The 22,065-nt window shown below is 48.3% G+C and overlaps 2 long non-coding RNA genes across 2 annotated transcripts; one reads left to right on the plus strand and one right to left on the minus strand.

Annotated features, from left to right (window-relative positions):
• Positions 1–432: 432 nt before the first annotated feature.
• Positions 433–16,613, plus strand: LOC116966855. Its single transcript, XR_004410079.1, has 3 exons — positions 433–526; positions 14,279–14,281; positions 16,603–16,613. It is a non-coding gene; the product is annotated as an uncharacterized LOC116966855 (long non-coding RNA).
• Positions 3,405–21,751, minus strand: LOC116966858. The gene is made up of 3 exons (XR_004410082.1): positions 21,624–21,751; positions 8,610–8,612; positions 3,405–3,415 (listed from the first exon to the last, which is right to left on the minus strand). It is a non-coding gene; the product is annotated as an uncharacterized LOC116966858 (long non-coding RNA).
• Between the last annotated feature and the right edge of the window lie 314 nt (positions 21,752–22,065).

Here is a 22,065-nt window from a genome sequence, read left to right on the forward strand (position 1 = left end):
ACATATATATTATGTGTTACATGTGGGTATTGTTTTATGTGGGTTATGTGTAAGTGGGGAACCATGCACAACTGGACAGGCACTTAAGCATTTCACTACTGGTTATACCTGTATAATTGAGTATGTGACCAATAAACTTGAATTGAATTGAATATAATACAATCATATTAAAGTTCTGATCTTGTGAATATCACATTTTTGAATTTTCAAGGCAGTCTGGGTGTTTATTACTATTTCCGTCACAACGGTCAATTTTGTAATTAGCTACAATTAGGAAAGTGATTATATGCTTTCATTTCAGGTCATCCAAGTAACGAGTGTCGTCGCCTGCAACACTACACCAGGACTTCCATGAGCAATGACAGCAAAATGCAACTGCAAAATGTGATTAGCATGATGCTGCTTAATCAAATCGTCAAGGTAAGTCAAGTCAAGGCAAGTCAAGTCTATTTGTCACATACACATACAAGATGTGCAGTAAAATGAAAGTGGCAATGCCTGCGGGTTGTGCAAAACAACGGAACAGGTGTTCCTGAATGTATATTGTCATTTACCACTACTTCTACTAATGCAAGGGCATTCGTTGGCCTTACCCTATATACCCAACCCTGGTTCCGCAAATCCTGTCATGCCACCCCCCTTTTTGAAAAGCTTCGTACGGGCCTGATTACTAGTTGTACTATTAATTTGTCTGTTGAGATGCTTATGGTCTTTCGTATGTACTCGGCAAAATGGAATAAGGCTGAATGATGTTTAATATAAATATATATATTAAATGGATTCCTGGGCTAAGTTTACACTTACATTTAGTCTCAAAGCAGGCTTTTCTCCAGTAGATTTGCAGAAAGATAAGCCCAGTGCTGTGTATTAAGACAATGACTTGCACTCAAATGACTCGGTATTGAGCTAGCCCAGAATCCCCAGGTTGCTGTATATTGAGATAATGACCGATTACTTTGAAATGAGTCTAGCATTTGACGAGAGGAAGCCCAGATTAATCCCAGTAAGGGGTATTGAGACAATGTCCGATGCCTTTGTGGTAGGCAGTGACTGATGACTTTGATATGCAAGTATCTTGTACCAAATGTCCAATGCCTTTGATATGTAAAGTCTTTGTACCACATGACAAGATGCCTTTGATGCAACTGATGTGACGAGACAACTCAGGCGCATCACTGTACCTCTGACCATGACTAATGTTTTTGGAATGTGCCAAGGTGACAAAATAAAAGTATTTACCATGTAATTCTGTGTTCAGGGAAGTGGAGAGAGGACAGCCAAGGGTCTGTGTTGCTCCCTTGGCTGGGGTTCCTTGCCACTTCCATCGGACGATAATTAGTAAAGTTTTGAACTGGTCTACCAACCGTATTGTGAGTTGTCTGTTTATTAAGAAGCGAACCTGCTTGTTTTATTAGAACCAGGGGCCACAGTCTTAGAATAAAGGGAATGCCATTTAAGACTGAGGTGAGAAAAAAAAAAAAATTTCACCCAGAGAGTTGTGAATTTGTGGAATTCCCTGCCACAGAGGGCAGTGGAGGCCAAGTCACTGGATGGATTTAAGAGAGAGTTAGATAGAGCTCTAGGGGCTAGTGGAGTCAAGGGATATGGGGAGAAGGCAGGCACGGGTTATTGATAGGGGACGATCAGCCATGATCACAATGAATGGCGGTGCTGGCTCGAAGGGTTGAATGGCACCTTCCTGCACCTATTTTCTATGTTTCTAAGTTAAACTTTTTCACATAGAAGTAAAACCTTCAGTGGTGCAAAGCCGAATTGGCAAATTAACAATATTGTACAACCTGGGTGATTGATGTAAACTCAGCAACGTGATTAACATATTGATCTAATTAACATTATCAAAAGCCATGGTCTTTGTGTATATTACGAGCAGACCTGATGATTAACACATTGATCTACTTCACATCATCAAAAGTCATCATCTTAGTGTATAAATATCCTGCTAAGCCGACTAACATTGAAAATATGATCACAACCTTTGACTGAGACACATCTCCTCTTGCGCAAGTAAAATAAACCAATAGCTGACGGTTAATGATTTGAGTCCTTGAGTCTTTTTACGGATCGAGACCGACAGGCAACGTAAATCTCATTCCAGAAGAAAATTCTGCTCACCGTCTCCGTTGCGATGGCCACGCAGAGTGCCCTGGGAGGAGGACAAGGGATTGACAACACTGCTCGGGTGTTGGTGAAGGATCTCAGCAATGGAAACCTTTCCTGACTCGTCCCGTCGATGGAACAAGAAGCTGCGTTGAGATCGAGGTCCTGTGTGGAATCTGGATGAGCAAGCACCAAGTGACGGTCAGGCTGAGGGCTTGTAGATCAAGGAGCCATCACCCACCCCCTCAGTGTTTGACCTCGGAGGGACCCAAGCATATACGGTGTTGGTGGGACAGCCCAGTGTGTCCCACCTGCAACACACCGGGCATGCGGTGGACGGCTCGGCTGAAACTCAGATGTACAAGGTCACAGGGTGCAGAGCAACTTCAGGGCTCGAAATTAACGGTTGCCCGGGTGCCATTGACCACTCAAAGCGCCACCGGGCAACCTAAACACCGAGTCATTTTGCCCGGCTTGGCAACCAGATACTGGTTTGTACCAAAGATAGACAAAATAAACTGGAGTAACTCCGCGGGTCAGGCAGCATCTCTGGAGAAAAGGAACACAACGTTTTGTGTCGGCGGTGACGGCTGTATTGCGTGGGAAAGATACTAGGTGCGGGGTGACGAAGGGTCGCAGCGAATGACGGGCCCCGAGCAGCGGCTTCATCTCCTCCTCCTCCCGCCCGCCCTGATAAGGGTCGCTGCCTGCAAACTCACGAGCAGCGCTTTAAAAAAACTCTCCTGCACGCTGAGACCGGGAGGACGGAGGGAGGGGGATGCCTCGACGTGCACGAGGGTTTTTTTTTTTTTTAAGCGGCGCTAGCGGGTTTGCAAGCAGGAGGAGGAGGAGATGAAGCCGCTATCGCGGTCGCGGCCGGTGCTGTTCGGAACCCGTCATTCGCTCCGACAAGTCTGAAGCAACTGCACCATAGATCCTATAGCTATAGGATCTTTGAGCTGCACCACTGGGCCCCGCACCTTGCTGTTGGCTGGCGGAGGAGGGAGGCGGTGGCGAGGAGTTCCCCACGGCCAAGGCAGCGGGGCGATGTTGTCCGAGGAGTGCTGACCTTCCTTCCTCCCTACCTCGCCCCCGTCCCCACCCCTCTCTCTCTCTCTCTCTCTCTCTCGCTTGTAAGCCCCCTCCAACCCCCCCACCCCCTTATCCTGGGACCTCTCCTCTACATCCGGCACTGATCCCCATTCCCGCCTCTATTCAGTCCTCATTGACATCCCCTGTGCTCCCCTCCCCATCTCCCCCCCCCCCCCCCCAATCTATTCATCATGCGCTGATCACCCTATCCATCTCGCATTGATCCTCCTGCCACCCCCCCCATCCATCCTGCACTGGGTCCCCAATTCACCCTGTACTTACCCCTTTCCCATCCATCCTGCACTTCTCCTCCATCCATCCTGTACTGATCCCCCATCCATCCTGTACTAATCCACGCATTCATCCCATACTGACCCACTCTCCATTTACCCTGCACCTTCCCCCATTCATCCTGCACAGACCTTCCGATTCACACTGTACTGACCCCCCCCCCCTATTCATCCTGCGTTGATCTCCCCCCCCATCCATCCTGTACTGACCCTCCCATTCAAGAAGAATGAGGGGAACAGTCTGAAGAAGGGTCTCGACCCGAAACGTTGCCTATTTCCTTCGCTCCATAGATGCTGCCTCACCTGCTGAGTTTCTCCAGCAATTTTGTCTACCCCCAACCATCCCGTACTGAACCTCCACCCCCCCCATTCAACACCACTGAAATCCCCCGTGCTCTCCCCTCACAATTTTATCTACACCAACCTACACGTACTAATTCACCTGCCTCAATCCATCTATTCTGCACCGACTGCACCCCCGATTCTGCATTCTGCACCCCCCCCCCCGCCATCTATCCACCCTGCACTGATTCACACACACCCCATTCCCTGACCCTATTGTCTTGGAAATGTCTTCAGAGCGAATATTGACCATGTTTGATAACGGAATGCAATCAAATGTTATTCCCAATGTTATTATTTGTTTGGAAGTGGAAAGAACTAATTTTGTTTGGGAGTGGAAAGAACTAATAGAAATTGCATTAATTGCAATGTGTAAAAAGAGTTGAGATACTGTCTTATAATTTTGCTGCATGTCATTGTGGGATATTATCATGTCTTGATTGGTGAATGTTTAGTTTGTGACTTTATTTGAAGCAGAAATAATATGTGAATGCTTCATTGAGTATAATTCGTGCGCGCTTCGTCCAAGCACATTATCGTACGCGCCATGCAAGCCATCTTAAGTGACCACCTAAACTGTCATTTGGCAACCTAAAAAGCTGCCAAGGTTGCCCGGCTGGCAACAGGGAAAAAAAGTTAAGCGAGAGCCCTGAAGTTGCTCACCTGGCCTAGCCTTTCCCCTCCACCAGCCAGCCAGCCGCTTGCTGCCTCTCCTCCTCAGCCTTAAACCTGGCTCGTGACAAATCCACAAAGGCGGCCGGCCTTGTCATGACCCACCCAGACACACTGGCAACGGTGCAAGCCCGCCAACCCTCCAGAGCCAGTATCCCACCGCCGCAGACAGACAGACGCCTTGCCAATACACCGCAGTGCGCCGGCCGCCCTCCCGTCCACGCTCCCAGAACGTGCGGCCAGGGCTTGTCGGGGGGACGGGTGCGCCACATTGACCAAACCATGGCTCGCCCTCCGGCCGCTCACTGGTGCGAAGGCGCTAAATTCACCCCTGCCCCCGTCAGAGTCAGTGAGTCCTACCTTAGCGGTGTGGTACTCGCTGTGGTTGACATGCAGCTCAGTCTCTTCTCTTCAGACCGACGTCACCCCGATTCTAGTGACTTGATTGGCAGAGCCAGCAATTGCGACTTGGATCAAAATGCTCTTTTCCCTTTAAAATATCCATTGCTGAAATCATTAAAAGAAAACCTATTTTTTACTCCATTGCGCCCACAGAAATTAGAATTAGAATTAGATCCTTTATTTGTCATTCAGACCTTACGGTCTGAACGAAATGTCGAAACACCCCTAATATTCGGCACTTATTTGAATTAGTTGCAATGAGGTAGGTTGGGAGATTGGGATTGCACCCTTAACTTGGCAGAGTCCATTGTGTCGTCTGATAACAGCGTCAACTGTAAAAGTCAAAGAGTACAAACTCAGTGCACTATCTGAGGCCCTGTGCAGTCAGAGCCTGCCTGTGTCTCACAATACAGGCAAGCCAGTCTCAGCCATTGAACCAATGTAATGAACAGAGGTGTGAATGACTGCACCTCATCCTTCAGCTACAAAAACTGCCAAGCACACCTATGTTGCTTTCAGTGTACTTTGCCATTGGATTATTTTCACTCTCTTTCCAAAAACTTCTATCAAAATCTGGAGTTTACAGCTAACAGCTAAATGCAGGTTAAACTTTGCATCAAACTACAATGAATTATGTGGTGCCCTGAGGCTTCTCAGAGCAACTTGTAAACTGAATACAAGCCATCCTGTTAAAAGACATCTTTCACAAAACATTGCTGACCTGGCCTTGTCTTTTCCCTCCATCAGCAGCTTCTGGCTCTCGTCCTCAGCTGTACACTTGGCTTGTGAAACCCAACTTCTGGGAGAGATGAAAGACAACAGGGAAATTATCATCAAACATGCAGTTAAGGGGAAAGAACAGAGTGGTCATGGGCAAACAATAATATTTATTGGAGGCACATCGACCCTGATGTAAAACTGAACACTGCACTTAGTTGACAAAGCCCATTTAGAAGGAAACACTGAAGGAAATTGGAGACATGTCAGAATGCCGCAAAAAATCTTGCCACATTATCAGAAACAATTAGAATATTCGAGGGGGAGATAGAAAATGTTGCGATTAAGTATCTCCGCACACTAACACTATCCTACACACACGAGGGACAATTTACATTGATACCAAGCCAATTAGCCTACAAACCTGTACGTCTTTGGAGTGTGGGAGAAAACCGGAACTTCCCAGAGAAAACCCACTCAGGTCACAGCGAGAACGTACAAACTCCACATCAGAAACAATTAGAATACCCGAGGGGGGATAGAAGCACGAGCGAGAAAATTCTACAATCTCCCCAAAATACACAAACACCTGGACAGAACCTGGGGAAATACGTCCAAGAAGGCCCATTGTATGTGACTGTGGTAGTGAATCCTATCGGGTAGCAGAATACATTAACTCCTTTCTTAATCCACTGGCACAGCAGCACCAGACCACGGCACACTCCCTGACTGTGCCCCCTGATGCCATACACTTACCATGGATTGTGTTGTACTTCCGGTGGCGCTGGTGACAGCAGCCTCCACCTACAGCCCGGTATCTTTTTATTTTTTTGTTTATTTACTTATGTAAAAGTGTGTTTTTTTGTGTTTTTTTTGTGTTTTGATGTGGGGGAAGAGGGCACGGTGCGGGGGATACCGTCCTTCAGCCGCTTCCTGGTGAAGACGCGACTATTATTCGAGTCGCGTCCTCGCTCTCCCCCCCCCCCCAGCGGCCTACCTACTGGATTGGCGTGGACTTTCCTGCCGGGATCGACCAGAGCTCCAGCAGCGGCGGGACAGCGCTGTAACATCGCGAGGCTGGCGATGCCTTACCGGGGGTCGCCGTCTGGAGCCCGGAGTGCTGGACCTGCTGCACCGACATCATGGAGCTGCGGTTTGCGGAGCTCCCAACGCGGGCGGCGCTGATGGACAGCGCGGGGTCCTGCGACTCTGCCCGGCTCGGCCTGCGGACACGGGAGCTGCGGGAGACGGCTGATCAGGAGGTCCGGGCCGCTGAGGAGGAGGATGTTCACCGTCGGGGTTCGGCGTCGGCGTTCCACCAGCCCGGCGTGAGGGCCTGGACATCGGGCCACCCGGGGCAGCGACTGCGGGTGCTAGGAAGGCCTCGACCACGAGTGAACATCTGGGAAGAACGGAGGGGAGGCTGGCTGGACTATGGTGCCTTCCTCACCTTGGTGCCACTGTGTTATGTTGTGTCGTGGACTTTCAGTGTTTGTGCTTTTTTTTTAAATTCTATTTTATTTTTAATATGTTTTATTATTTATTATTATTTATTTATTTTTATTTTTTATTTTTATGATACTGCCTGTAAGGGAAATTCATTTTGTTGTCTCTAACTGAGACAATGACAATAAATTTGAATACAATACAATATCGAAGCCCGTCCACAAACAGAACAGACAGGAACATACAACAGTGAAAAATATCTCAGAGAAAAACACTGACCCTGACAGACAAGACGAGGCTTTGGTCCAGAAGTGGCCCAGCGAATCAATGTCCTCCCCCCCCTCACCCCCCTCTCCTCCCCCCCCCCCCCCATCTCCTGTCTGTCCCCCCCCCTCTCCTCCCCCCCTTTTTCTCCCCCTCCATCCCCTCCCCCACCGTCCCTCCCCTAAACCCCCCTCCCCTCCACACACCCCTACCACCCTCCCCTTCCCCTCATCTCACCCCCCTCTCAGCACACCCTCTCTCCCCCCCTCCCTCCTCCCCCCTCCCCCGTCTCTCTCTTTCCCCTCCATTACCTCCCCCACCCTCCCTCCCCTAAACCCCCTCCCCTCCACACCCCCTACCCTCGTCCATCCACCCTCCCTCCCCCTCCCAGCTCCCCACCTCTCCCCCTCACCCCCCTCTCAGCACTCCCCCTCACCCCCCTCTCAGCACTCCCTCTCTCCCCCTCACTCTCACCCTCTCTCTCTCCTCCCATCCTCCCCCACCTTTCCCCCCTCACCCACCCTCCCTCTTCTCCACCCCCCAATCCCTCTTGCCCCTCTCTCTGTGTCTCTGCCCCTTCTCTCTCTGCCCTCACTCTCTCTAGATGTGACTGCAAGTTTAGGGCTATGTGTCAGTAGATAGGGTGGTTATGGGGTAAAAGGAGCAAATTAATTATATTAATATAATATCAAGGGGGGTAATTAGCGTGAGTGCGGGGGGGGGGGGGATAGTTAGTGTGTGTGACGCTGCATGCCGCCTCCCCCCCACAACCGCACGTTGGGGGAACAGACCCAACGGGTCTGCACTTGGTCTAGTACCATAATATAAATATATACACACATGAATTAATAAACTGATAAAAGTGCAAATAACAGAAAATGGGTTATTCATAATCAGTTTTGTCCGAGCCAGGTTTAATAGCCTGATGGGTGTGGGGAAGTAGCTATTCCTGAACCTGGTTGTTGCAGTCTTCAGGCTCCTGTACCTTCTACCTAAAGGTAGCAGGGAGATGAGAGTGTGGCCAGGATGCTGTGGGTCTTTGATGGTACTGCCAGACTTTTAGAGGCAGCGACTGCGACTCTTCTAGGTCCTACTGCCCCCCCCTCCTACAGGGCACCTCAGTAATGATTCCACTGGGCCTTCCCCATCCCCTTCTTTTCACCAGGTTACTCCAAGCACCTCCCACCCATACACTAGACCTCACGCTCCCCCTCTTCATTGAACCCTCACCATCCCCCACAGCACCTCGCCTCTACCTCTGTACACTCCCTGCCCTTCTCTGGCCTCAACAGTGGTTATGAGGGATTTCAGTATGCAGGTACACTGGGAAAATCAAGCAGGTACTGAATACCACGAGAAGGAATTTATCCGCTGCCCACGAAATGGCTTCTGAGAGCAGCTCGCAGTCGAAGCTAACAGAAGCTACAGAAGCTAATTAACCAACGTCTTAACCGCACGTCTTTGGAATGTGGGAAGAAACCGGAGCACCCAGGGAAAACAGGGAGAACGTGCTAATTCCGTACAGACAGCACCTGTAGTCGGGATCTCTGGCACTGTGAGGCAGCAACTCTGCCACTGCACCTCCCTTTGGTAGAAGGAATAAAGGCATAGACAATTTTCTTCATGGGGAAAGACAAAAAAGACAGCCAGAACTATCAAGGACCCACACCACCTTGGCCATTCTCTCATTACTCCTGCCATGGGGAAGGTGGGATAGGAGTCTGGAAACCGTAAACTCACTATTCAGGAACAGCTTCTTCCCAACAACCATCATGCTCTTGAACACTACTACAAGGCTGCCAACATTGGATGAGAGTTTAGAGTGAGAAATTGCGAGGGAGCGCAGCGACCGAGGAGAGGAGGGTGTGGGAGGCAGGTGTCCCCCCCTCCCACGGTAGGGAGCATGCATTTTTCAGCTTGAAATTGTGCAATCTGGTGCATACTGTAGCAAGTCTTTTAAATTACAATTGAATGCAACATTTATGCTTCAAATTGGATTTGGTATGAATCATTACGCCAAATTACATTCCTAATAATATTCCACAGTAAAGCCAGGCTCTGATCAACAGGTGCAGCACATGAATTACCTTAGTACAGGTGCACAACCTTTTATCCGAAGATCCAAATAACGAAAACCTCCGAATAGCGGCCATTTTTTCGGTCCTTGAAGAAAGGTCCTTGAAAACGTTCACCGAGGGCGGCCCGCAGAGGTGACAGCGGAACCTCCGGTCGGTCCTCGAAGAAAGGGGAACTAAATCCCCATTCATAAAAGAGAAGGTGAGGGTATATTGCGCGGGAAGGTTAATAATTGACAATCTGCTGCTGCCTGCCCGCTGAGTTAAAAAGTTCCCACATTGCGTGGGAACTTTTTAACTTTTTAACTCAGCGGGGGAGGCAGCAGCAGATTGTCAATTATTAACCTTCCCGCGCAATATACCCTCACCTTCTCTTTTATGAATGGGGATTTAGTTCCCCTTTCTTCGAGGACCGACCGGAGGTTCCGCTGTCACCTCTGCGGGCCGCCCTCGGTGAACGTTTTCAAGCGCAAGCACGGAGATCCCAGAGACCCACAGCCAACAGCAGCCCAGCCCAGCCCCACTCCAACTACAGAGGAAAACTGCAAACTGGCCGGAGACGTCAGGACCACCAGAAGCCGTTCCCCGAGCTGCGCCCCCTCATCGGGACACCGACCCCCAGGCCCACTGCAAGCACGGAGATCCCAGAGACCCACAGCCAGCAGCAGCCCAGCCCCGTTCCGTTGCGACCAAAGATCTTTGGTTCCAACTACAGAGGAACCTGGGTTGCGGATGACGGGGCGCAGCTCGGGGCGTCGTAGGGGCCCATCGGGGAGCGGGTTCCTGTTGGTCCTGACGTCTCCGGCCACCTGCCATCCTCCGGGAACTGTACCGCCCTTGCAGGAGAGTGGGGTTGTTTGCAGTTGCAGAGGGAGGGGACAAGGGCGGTACAGTTCCCAGTCTCAGATCCAGTCCAGGGGGGTGGCCGGAGACGTCAGGACCAACGGGACACCGACCCCCAGGCCCACTGCAAGCACGGAGATCCCAGAGACCCACAGCCAGCAGCAACTCCAGCCCAGCCCCGCTCCAACTCCAGGGGAACACGTAGGGGAAGTAGCTGATGGTGTGCAAGGTACGTCTTGTTCTTGGGGTGGCGGATGAGGGGGCGCAGCTCGGGCTGTGGGCAAACTGCCACTTGTCGCCGTAGCGGCCCATCGGGGAGCGGATTCCTCTGGAGTTGGAGGGGGAGGGGGGTATTGTGTTGTTTGATTGCCCCCTGCTATCCCAGGGACAGGGAGACACAGCGGCTTTTTAGACTGGTGGGCAATCACTTCCAAAGTTCTGCCCACACAGTCAGTACACCTCTCCTACACTGCATTTCATACAGACATTTATTCTGCAAGAAAAAACGACATTGAAGACTCAAACTCGCGATCGAGTAACTGCCAGGATCAAGGCGCAAACTCGCGACCTTGCGGATATGAGCCGAGCACTCTACCACTGAGCCAGCCATTAAAATCTACGCTAAAACATTTCCATTCCGAAGACCGACAAATTCTGAATTACGAAAAGTGTCTGGTCCCAAGGCTTTCGGATAAAAGGTTGTGCACCTGTATATTCATGTATGGAAATCAGATTATAATTCATGCTGTTATGCATATATATAGAGAAACAAAAACATAGAAACAAGGCAAGAGGAGTCAGACTTCCACAACTGTTCTGCACAAATAAATCAATCAACCATACCCTTTGACTATAGAAACAAGTCAAAAATAATAGAAACATAGAAAATAGGTGCAGGAGGAGGCCATTCGGCCCTGCGAGCCAGCACCTCCATTCATTGTGATCATGGCTGATCGTCCCCTATCAATAACCCGTGCCTGCCTTCTCCCCATATCCCTTGACTCCACTAGCCCCTAGAGCTCTATCTAGCTCTCTCTTAAATCCATCCAGTGACTTGGCCTCCACTGCCCTCTGTGGCAGGGAATTCCATAAATTCACAACTCTCTGGGTGAAAATGTTTTTTTCTCACCTCAGTCTTAAATGACCTCCCCTTTATTCTAAGACTGTGGCCCCTGGTTCTGGACTTGCCCAACATTGGGATCATTTTTCCTGCATCTAGCTTGGCCAGTCCTTTTATAATTTTATATGTTTCTATAAGATCCCCCCCTCATCCTTCTAAACTCCAGTGAATACAAGCCTAGTCTTTTCAATCTTTCCTCATATGACAGTCCTGCCATCCCAGGGATCAATCTCGTGAACCTACGCTGCACTGCCTCAATCACAAGGTTGTCCTTCCTCAAATTAGGAGACCAAAACACTGCACAATACTCTAGATGTGTTCTCACCAGAGCCCAATACAACTGCAGAAGAACCTCTTTACTCCTATAATGAAATCCTCTTGTTATGAAGGCCAACATTCCATTAGCTTTCTTCACTGCCTGCTGTACCTGCAAGCCAACTTTCAGTGACCGGTGTACAAGGACACCCAGGTCTCGCTGCACCTCCCCCTTGCCGAACCTAACCCCATTGAGATAATAATCTGTCCCTTTGTTTTTGCCGTCAAAGTGGATAACCTCACATTTATCTATATTATACTGCATCTGCCACACATCTGCCCACTCACTCAACCTGTCCAGGTCACCCTGCAACCTTCTAACATCCTCTTCACAGTTCACACTGCTACCCAGCTTTGTGTCATCCACAAACTTGCTAGTGTTGCTCCTAATTCCCTCTTCCAAATCATTAATATATATGGTAAACAGTTGCGGCCCCAACACCGAGCCTTGCGGCACTCCACTTGCCACTGCCTGCCATTCTGAAAAGGACCCGTTCACTCCTACTCTTTGCTTCAGGTCTGCCAACCAATTATCTATCCATGTCAACACCCTACCCCCAATACCATGTGCTCTAATTTAAGCACCAGTCTCCCATGCGGGACCTTATCAAAGGCTCTGAAAGTCTAGATACACTACATCCACTGGCACCCCTTCATCCATTTTACTTGTCACATCCTCAAAAAATTCCAGAAGATTAGTCAAGCATGATTTCCTTTTCATAAATCCATGTTGACTTGGATTAATCCTTTTACTGCTATCTAAATGCCCCATTATTACCTCTTTAATATTGACTCCAGCATCTTTCCCACCACCGAAATCAAGCTAACTGGTCTGTAATTCCCCGTTTTCTCTCTCGCTCCTTTCATGAAAAGTGGGATAACATTAGCTATCCTCTAATCCACAGAAACTGATCCTGAATCTATTGAATATTTGAAAATGGTCACCAATGCGACCACTATTTCTAGAGCCACCTCCCTGAGGACCCTGGGATGCAGACCATCAGGCCCAGGGGATTTATCATCCTTCAGTCCCATTAGCCTACCCAATACTATTTCTCGCCTAATGAAAATTTATTTCAGTTCCTCTACCCCCTTAGATCCTCTGCCCCCCAGTATATCTGGAAGATTGTTTGTCTTCCTTATTGAAGACAGATCCAAAGTACCTATTCAACTCTTCTGCCATTTCCTTGTTGCCCATAATAATTTCACCCGTGTCTGCCTTCAAGGGACCCACATTTGACGTTGCTACTCTTTTTCCCTTAACATATCTAAAGAAGCTTTTACTGTTATATTCCTGGCCAGCTTCCCTCCGTACATCTTTTCAGCACGTATTGCCCGTTTTGTTTCCTTCTGTTGTCCTATGAAAGTTTCCCAATCCTTTGGCTTCCGGCTACAGAGTTGACGTGGATAAGCTTTTCCCACTGAGAGTAGGGAAGATTCAAACAAGGGGACAAGACTTGAGAATTAAGGGACAGAAGTTTAGGGGTAACATGAGGGGGAACTTCTTTACTCAGAGTGGTGGCTGTGTGGAATGAGCTTCCAGTGAAGGTGGTGGAGGCAGGTTCGTTTTTATCATTTAAAAATAAATTGGATAGTTATATGGACGGGAAAGGAATGGAGGGTTATGGTCTGAGCGCAGGTATATGGGACTAGGGGAGAATACGTGTTCGGCACGGACTAGAAGGGTCGAGATGGCCTGTTTCCGTGCTGTAATTGTTATATGGTTATATACTCTTTGCTGTGTTATACATATTTTCTTTTAGTTTTATTCGATCCCTAACTTCTCTTGTCAACCACGGTGGCCTCCTACTCCCGTTAGAATCTTTCTTCCTTTTTGGAGTGAAATGATCCTGCATCTTCCGAATTATTGCAATAAATTCCTGCCTGTTCCATTCCTGCTAGGATCCCTTTCCAGTCTACCTTGGCCAGCTCCCCTCTCATGCCTTCAAAGTCCCCTTTGTTCAACTGTATCACTGCCACTTCCGATTTAACATTCTCCTTCTCAAATTGTAGATTAAAACTAATCATATTATGATCACTACCTCCAAGCGGTTCCTTTACCTCGAGTTCTCTTATCAAATTTGGTTCATTGGACAACACTAAATCCAGAATTGCCTTTTCTCTGGTCGGCTCCATTACAAGCTGCTCTAAGAATCCATCTCGGAGGCATTCTACAAACTCTCTTTCTTGGGGTCCTGAACCAACCTGATTTCCCCAGTCTACCTGCATATTGAAATCCCCCATCACCACAGTGGTGTTACCTTTGTTACATGCCAGTTACACTCCTGCTGCAACTTACACCCTACATCCGGGCTACTATTTGGGGGTCTGTAGACAACACCAATTAGTGTCTTCTTGCCTTTTACAATTCCTCAACTCAATCCACATATTCAACCGTACAAGGTACATGGAAACAGGCCCTTCGGCCCACAAAGTCCACATCGACCAGCAATCTACCATACACAAGTTGTATCCTACACGCCAGGGACAATTTACAGAAGCCAATTAACCTGCAAACCTGCACTTCTTTCGGATGTGGGAGAAACCGGAATATCCAGAGAAAACCATGTGGTCATAAGGAGAATGTACAAATACTGTACAGACAGCACCCGTAGTCAGGATCAAATCTGGGTCTGTGGTGCTGCAAGCAGCAACTCTACCACTACGCCACCGTGCCACCCCATTAAATTATTTTTTCTGTAATATATTTATTATGGTGTCACATCAATAAAGATGAACACATGATTCTGATTTCTGCCCTTAGTTGGATAACACACATCTCCAGTCATTGTGTTTTATGCTTGGTTTTCAACTTCTTCAGTCTGAAGGTTTCGGCCCGAAACATCACCTATTCTTTCACTCCAAAGATGCTGCCTATCCCGCTGAGTTATTCCAGCTTTTAGTGTCTATCTTCAGTTTAAACCACCATCTGCAGTTCCTTCCGACACACTCTGTTAAGCGAAACAGGTCCTATTCTCATTTTATTCACCTCGACTAAGTATTTTCTTCACCTGTGTGCTGCAGAGAATATAATCCGTTATCAAATCTTCCTTCAAAGTGAAAAAAAAAATTCCAGCCTTGCCAACATGTTCAGAAATGGCCCCTGGATCCTCTCGAGTAATTGCACCCTTTCTACAGTGTGTCATCGTCTTACAGCATGGAAACAGGCCCTTCATCCCAACTTGTCCATGCAGATGAAGATGTCCCATCTAAACTAGTCCCATTTATCTGCATTTGGCCAATATCCCTTTAAACCTTGTGTGTGCGCCAGTGTGTGTGTACGGGTGTGTGTTAAGTTGTGTGTGAGAGTGTGTGTCAGTGAAGCGGTGACACCACCCGGAGTGAGCAGAGACTTGGCGATGTCCGGGGAGCATTTCCCCCTCTTTCCCCGGGAATGTGGGCAGGCCCAGGTGCTCTGTGTCCAGCTGCGGTCCAGGGGAGGTGAGGGTCAGTGACCCGGGGGCCCGGGGGAGGTGAGGGTCCCTGACCCGGGGGTCGGGCATCGGAAGTGAGCTATAGCCCGAGATTCATCCCCGCGACTGCGGAGGTGGCACCGACGCCCCCACTCACCCGGTCCGCACCTGGCGTCGACAGAGCGGCCGCCGGACACAGAGCCGCCGGAGGTGAGGATGGGAGGTGTGAGCGGTGCCTCGGGGTGGGGGAGCGGGGGGCGTTCGGTGCTGGGGCTACCGCAGCGTCTCACCTATCACACCATCTGCACAGGAATGTGAATGCGGGCGAGGCAGCATCAATAGAGCGGAAGACAAAAATGCTGGAGAAATGCTTGAGTCTGAAGAAGGGTCAAACTTAGACATAGATGCTGCCTCACCCGCTGAGTTTCTCCCACATTTTTGTCTACATTGCAATTTTAAATAGTATGCGATGGGCTTAAGTCAATTAAATTGCTTGTTCTTTACGGGGAACCCGCCGACAGAAAACTATTCTCATTGGTGAGTGTGGAGGAGTATGACTATAGTTATTTATTTTTATATTTTTCAATGATCTTTTGAGAGCGAGAACTTAAGTCATCAGCGTGAGAATTTGGTCCAATGCGTGGGAGTTGGCAGCCCTGTGTAAACATCTGTTACAGAGAATCAGCACCACACACAGCAGTCCGGCAAAACCCTACTTTCATTTTTCAAAATAAACTTTGCAGAATCACAATGGGGACAATTATAGCTGCTAAAACACCTCTGATTATTCAAACTCCTTGGTTGGGGCCAAAGATCCTATAGCGGAGCTATAGGATCTTTGGTTGGGGCAGTGATTCAAAGGCAGGTCTCAAAGCTTCTGGGAGAGAGAGCCCAGACACCCAACATTACTGTTGTGAGAGCTGCCTCACTGAGTACACAAATAACCCAAATGTTATACCGATGATACCTTCGGGGTTCTGACCGGATACGTCACCTATTCCTTTCCTCCAGAGATGCTACCTGACTCGCTGAGTTACTTACTCCCCCTCTCTCTCTCCCTCCCTCCCTAATCTACAAATAAAAGTTACCTATGTTTATAAAACACAAGGTTAAATCAAGCACTGAGCTAGTCTCGAATGAAAAGTTTATCTTATCTGGACCACTCGTGACCCATGATTTACTAGGTGCTTCTAATTAAGCCCAAGCATTTTCCCAAACATTGAACTGTTTCTAAGCCAGCTGCTTGTGGGCACTGTTAGCAGACAACTCCATCTTTGCTGCAAAGCCTCTTTAACCTTTACATTACATTCCAGCCCTGGGAGTTGTCCGTCGACAGAACCCATCTACCTACTCGTCACTGAGTGCACAAGTTAAAGCAGGAATAGTAGAAGGGTCAGTGCCTCTCCCTGCCACTCACCCCACAATACCCTATCTATGCATCTCATCATTTTATATACTTCTCTCAACCATCCACTCAACGTCCGACGTTTCAGAGAAGACAATCCACGTCTATCCAACCTCTCCTATAGCTGAAGCCCTCTAATCCAGGCAGCATTCTGGTAAACCTCCTCTGCACCCTCTGCTACACAGCTTGCCTGTAATGGGACGACCAGAACTGCACACAATACTCCAAATGTGGCATCACCAAAAACATATATATATCTGCATCATGACAGATTCAATACCCCTTGTAATGAAGGCAAGCAGACCATCTACTTTCTTTACCACCCTATCTATTTGTGCTGCCACCTTCAGTGAGTTATGAACTTGGACTACAAGATCCCTCTGCACATCTTTGCTATGAAGGGTCTTGCCATTAACTGTATTCTTTCCCCTTACGTTCAACATCCCAAAGTGCAATACCTCACACTTTGCTCGGGTTTAACTCCATCTGCCTTCTGCCCATTTATGCAGCTGATCTATATCACACTACATCTTCTGACAGCATCTTCTGGCAGCCTTCCTCACTGTCTGTAACTTCTCCAATGTTGGTGTCGTCCGCAAACGTACTCACCATCCCATCTAAATTTATGTCCAAGTCATTTATATGATTCAAACAGCAGAGGTCCCAGCACAATCCCTGCGGAAGTCCACTGGTCACAGACCTCCAGTCAGAATATCTTCCTCCCACCACAACCTCTATCTTCTGTGAATAAGCCAGTTCTGAATTCTGTCTTAAGCACACAACCTGCATGGGTATCGGAATCAGGACCTGTTCCCTTTTAGCATGCCCACCCCCACCGTCAGTCTCCGCATCCCAAAGCAGACGTTTCCCAAAGGATTAAGATCTTGTATTCATTGGCGTTTAGAAGGATGAGGGGGTTCTTATAGAAACATATAAAATTATAAAAGAACTGGATAAACAAGATGCAGGAAAAATGTTCCCAATGCTGGGCGAGTCCAGAAACAGGGGCCACAGTCTTAGATTAAAGGGGATGCCATTTAAAACTGAGGTGAGAAAAACCTTTTTCACCCAGAGTTGTGAATTTGTTGAATTCCCTGCCACAGAGGGCAGTGGAGGCCAAATCACCGGATGGATTTAAGAGCGAGTTAGATAGAGCTCTAGGGGCTAGTGGAGTCAAGGGATATGGGGAGAAGGCAGGCACGGGTTATTGATTTGGGACGATCTGCCATGATCACAATGAATGGCGGTGCTGGCTCGAAGGGCCGAATGGCTTCCTCCTGCACCTAATTTCTATGTTTCTATGATCCTCGGAGCGGATCCATGGGCAGGTTGATGTGGTAATAGTTTGCGGATTTTTATTCTGAATAAAGTTTATTTTTAGAAAAGACTCCGAATGTTATAGTTGTAATAAACCTCATCTTGTAAAAAGAAAAAGATCAGAAGGAAGGGATCAGATCAGAAGTGCTGAGGGACTTGCAGCTTGAGTGGTCCTGAGTCACTGAGTGAGGTTGCCGAGTCTACATGCTGTGTGATTGGGACCGCGCTTCACCCTTCTTCTCTCTGGAGAAGAGGCACATACATTAGTGGCATTTAAGGGATTTGTGGATGGTCCTGTCATGTGATCATGTTCGGATGCATCCACAAGGGTACACGGTTGTTCCTACGTGAGGGCTACTGCCAGTCAGCCGAACACCGAAATGCTCTCCTAATGTTGGAGGAGCTGCCTGATGCCCTCCACCAGCTCAGGAGAGGCACTTCCCCAGGACTGGATGGGCTGATGGTGGAGCTCCTTGGAACCTGTGGAATGGCCTGAGGGGCGATTACAAGAAGGTGCTGAGGGAGAGCCTGGCGACCGGGGACATGGCCCTCTCATGGCACAGGGCAGTTGTAATCCTGTTGCCCAAGAAGACGATCTCCCCTGTCTGACAAATGTCCGTCCGGCCCCTCTCCTCAGCACGGAGTACAAGGGCAAAGGCCAACCATCTGGGCTCCATGTTATACCAAAGTAATGCAACGAGTAAAATATGCTTCTCAGCTAAGAACATAGTTGCCTGCTGTAAGCATTGATGGAGGCAGCAGGCTTGCTTAGAAACAGTGCGGACTTTGGAAAATAATTGTGTCAACATTCAATGTGGCATGGTGGCGCTACGGTAGAGTTGCTGCCTTACAGCGCCGGTGACCCGGGTTCGATCCTGACCACAGGTGCTTGTCTGCACGGAGTTTGTACGTTCTCCCCGTGACCTGCATGTGTTTTCTCCGGGTTCCCCCCACACTCTAAAGATGTACAGGTTTGCAGGGTAACTGGTTTAAGTAAAATTGTAAATTGTCCCCAGTGTGTGAGATAGTGTTAGTGTGCAGGGATCACAGACCCTGTGGGCCAAAGGACCTGCTTCTGCCCTGTATCATGGGATCTCAGATCATACAGCTAGAGGACAGCAGGAAGACAAGAAAAACTTTTCTTGCCAGAGACGTCCGAGCTGTAGCTCAACTAAATAACTCCTGTTCCCATAGCTAATCTAACAAGGGATAGTTGAGTGTAGGTTGGTGAAGAAGCGCAGGATTATTGAGCGTTTGTGCACACTGTGTGTGAGCTGACGGGATTTCACCTGGGACCAGGATCGGAATGGTGCCAGACCCTCGAGTCCCCAGACCTGCCGTCCCGAGAAGAGTCTCCGATGGGAAGAGGCCGGGAGACTCGTTGCGACCAGCAACCACTCACATCAGTGAAGGCGCGAGGAACAGAAGGTTGAGGTTTGTGCCTTTGATTCTTTTTCCTGTATTTTACTATAATGAACAGTTCTTTGTTACCTTGAACCTTTTTTGTAACTGTTTAAGAATAAGGGTAGGTCATTTAGGACTGAGATGAGGAAAAACATTTTCACCCAGAGAGTTGTGAATCTGTGGAATTATCTGCCACAGAAGGCAGTACAGGCCAATTCATTGGAGGTTTTGAAGAGAGAGTTAGATATAGCTCTTAGGGATAATGGAATAGAGGGATATGGAGAGAAAGCAAGAACAGTTAGGATGATCAGCCATGATCATATTGAATGGCTCTTATGCCGAATGGCCTACACCTGCACCTATTTTCTATGTTTCTATGAAATATTCTCCAATCATTGATCTGAATCTTGGAAAACCTGCTTGTATCGTTACATTGATGGTATAGTTGGCAGGATTTGGTGAAATGGTGGACAGAGAAGATTGGAGAGTCAGAACTGAAACATTCAGAGTCTCAGGGTGGACGGACAATGGGAAGGGTTGGTCGCTCAGCGAATGTAAGAAGCGGCACAATGGTGTAGCTGGTGGAGCCAGAGACCCAGGTATAATGCTGACTTCGGGTTATCTCTGTGTAGAGTTTGCATGTTCTCACTGTGATCAAGTGGGTTTCTTCTTGCTGATCCAGTTTCCTCCCACATCCCAAAGATATGCGTGTTTGGAGGTTAAATGGCCTCTGTAAATAGCCCTTAGTGTGTATGGAGTGGTTGAGGAAGTGGGATAACATAGAACTAGTGTGAATGGATGATTGATAAGAACATGGTGGGCCAAAGGGCCTGTTTCTATGCCATATTTCCAAACTAAACTAAATGGGGGCCACCTCAGTATTGGGAGAGAGAGTTGGGGGATAAGCTGGAAAAGCTGCCACACTTCTTGTCCTAGGTGAGGTCCCGTCAGCACATTCACAGTGTGCACACACACTCAATAATCCCGAACTTCTTCCCCAACCCACACTCAACTATCCTTTGTTAGACTAGGTATAGGAACAGGGGTTATTTAGTTGAGCTACATTGGCGGCATTTTATGGGCGGCACGGTGGCATAGCGCCAGAGACCCAAGTTCGATCCCGACTATACGAGTTTGTACATTCTCCCCATGGCCTGCGTGCGTTTTTTCCAAGATCTTTTTTTGTTTTCTCTCTGCATTGTGCTTTGGGATGTTGAATGTAAGGGGAAGGTATACAGTTAATGGTATGACCCTTAACTGCATGGATGTGCAGAGGGAACTTGGAGTCCAACTTCATAATAAATGAATGAATGAGACAAATCGCAGTGAAATTCCCCCCCACCCCCACAGCGGTTCCTTCACACCGGGTCCTCCTTTCTTCCGGCAGAGTGTCCTCTGGCTCCGAGGCCTGTCCTCGGCCACCAGCACCCTCGACGACCCACGATGCTCCACCGACCCAAGAGGCTTCCCTGTGGCCTCCTGGGAGGCGTCAGAACTCACTGAAGGTGGCAGCACAAATAACATAGGTTCTAAATGAAGACATATGGTCTGTTTACCTTCATTACAAGGGGCATTGAATATAAGAGTCTGGAAATCATGATGCGGATCTATAGGTTTTTGGTGAGGCCACATTTAGAGTAATGTGTGCAGTTCTGGTCGCCCCATAACAGGAAAGCTGTGTAGGCTTTGGAGAGGGTACAGAGCAGGTTTACCAGAATGCTGTCTGGATTAGAAGGTTTCAGGTACAGGGAGAGGTTGGATAGATTTGGATTGTCTGAAACGTCAGAGGTTGAGGGAAGACTTGATAGAAGTATATAAAATGATGAGACGCATAGATAAGGTGGACAGTCAGAACCTTTTTCCAAGGGTGGAATTGTCCCACACCAGCTGTCGACGTGTTCCTGGAGAGAGGCCAATACAGGAAGGACAGCAATCTTCTGACCATGGACTGATATTGTGGGGTGACTGACGGGAACTGTCAGGGAGAGCCACTGACCCTTGTACTATTCCTGTTTTAACTTGTGCACTCAGTGACGAGTAGGTAGATGGGTTCTGTAGACGGACAACTCCCAGGGGTGGAATGTAATGTAAGGGTTAACCAAAGAGGCTTTGCAGCAAAGATGGAGTTGTCTGCTAACAGCGCCACGTGCCTACAAGCAGCTGGCTTAGAAACAGTTTGATGTTTGGGAAAATGCTTGGGCACAATTAGAAGCACCCAGTAAATCATGGGTCACGAGTGGTCCAGATAAGATAAACTTTTCATTCGAGACTAGCTCAGTGCTTGATTTAACCTTGTGTTTTGACCAAGAAGAACAGCTAGTTTTATAAACATAGCTAACTTTTGTATGTAGGTTGAGGTAGAATCGCAGCCTTATTGAAGATATGAACACTTAGTCTGTCTTAACATACCTGATATCCCAGTGGTTCAGCACTTCAACTACCCCTCCAATTCCCAATCTGACGTTTCTGTCCTGGGTCTCCTCCATTGTCAGAGTGAGGCCCAGCGCAAATTGGAGGAACAGTACCTCATATTTGGCTTGGGTAGTTTACACCCCAGCGGTATGAACATTGACTTCTCTAACTTCAGATAGCCCTTGCTTTCCATCTCTGTCCCCTCCCCCCCCCCCCACCAGTCTTACTGTCTCCAACTACATTCCATCTTTGTCCCGCCCCCTCCCCTGACATCAGTCTGAAGGGTCTCGACCCGAAACGCCACCTATTACCTCTCTCCAGAGATGCTGCCTGACCCACTGAGTGACTCCAGCATTTTGTGTCTCCCTTCGATTTAAACCAGCATCTGCAGTTCTTTCCTACACAATAATCAATGAAT

The sequence above is a fragment of the Amblyraja radiata genome, chromosome 38, assembly GCF_010909765.2.
Source record: "Amblyraja radiata isolate CabotCenter1 chromosome 38, sAmbRad1.1.pri, whole genome shotgun sequence".
In the NCBI taxonomy this organism is placed as follows: domain Eukaryota; kingdom Metazoa; phylum Chordata; class Chondrichthyes; order Rajiformes; family Rajidae; genus Amblyraja; species Amblyraja radiata.